The following is a 618-nucleotide window of genomic DNA, read 5'->3' as shown; positions in this document are numbered from 1 at the left end:
AATAAATAAATTTCATAAAATTTATATTATTTTATATTCATTTGAAATATTAAAAAAACTTCTCGCTTTAAAGTAACCATGATATGAGTTATAAATGCAATAAAATTTTATACAAAAAATAATATTTATTTGTTGATGAATAATATAAAAGGTTTACATTTCTAAATAACATATATTTATATATGGTGTGTAAAAAAAAAGAAAAGAAGAAAAATAATTTATATTTTTAATATAAAAAGGCAACCGCACACAGTGTTCCCAAGCGGTCACCCATCCAAGTACTGACTGTGCCCAATGTTGCTTAACTTCGGTGATCGGACGAGAACCGGTGTTTTCAACGTGGTATGGCTGTTGCCAGTAATAAATGAAAATTTTTACAAATATATATTTTTCATAAATATCATTAATATTAAAGTATATTATTAAAATTTTCAATGAAGTAATCAATTTAAATATATACTTATTTATTATACCATATATTTTAAATAAAAATGCAACCGCACACAGTATTCTCAAGTGGCCACCCATCCGTGGTACTGACTGTGGCAAATGTTTCTAAACTATTATTTTATAAAATATTTATACAAAAAATAATTTACTCTTATCAAATATTAATTT

At 23.8% G+C, this 618-nt stretch overlaps 1 non-coding gene across 1 annotated transcript; it reads right to left on the bottom strand.

Moving 5' to 3' along the window:
• Positions 1-237: 237 nt before the first annotated feature.
• Positions 238-356, bottom strand: LOC123304344. Its single transcript, XR_006536372.1, has one exon. It is a non-coding gene; the product is annotated as a 5S ribosomal RNA (ribosomal RNA).
• Positions 357-618: the final 262 nt, after the last annotated feature.

Source organism: Chrysoperla carnea (genome assembly GCF_905475395.1).
Source record: "Chrysoperla carnea chromosome X unlocalized genomic scaffold, inChrCarn1.1 SUPER_X_unloc_41, whole genome shotgun sequence".
NCBI classification, from domain to species: Eukaryota; Metazoa; Arthropoda; class Insecta; order Neuroptera; family Chrysopidae; genus Chrysoperla; species Chrysoperla carnea.
This window is presented reverse-complemented; position numbering and strand designations above follow the sequence as displayed.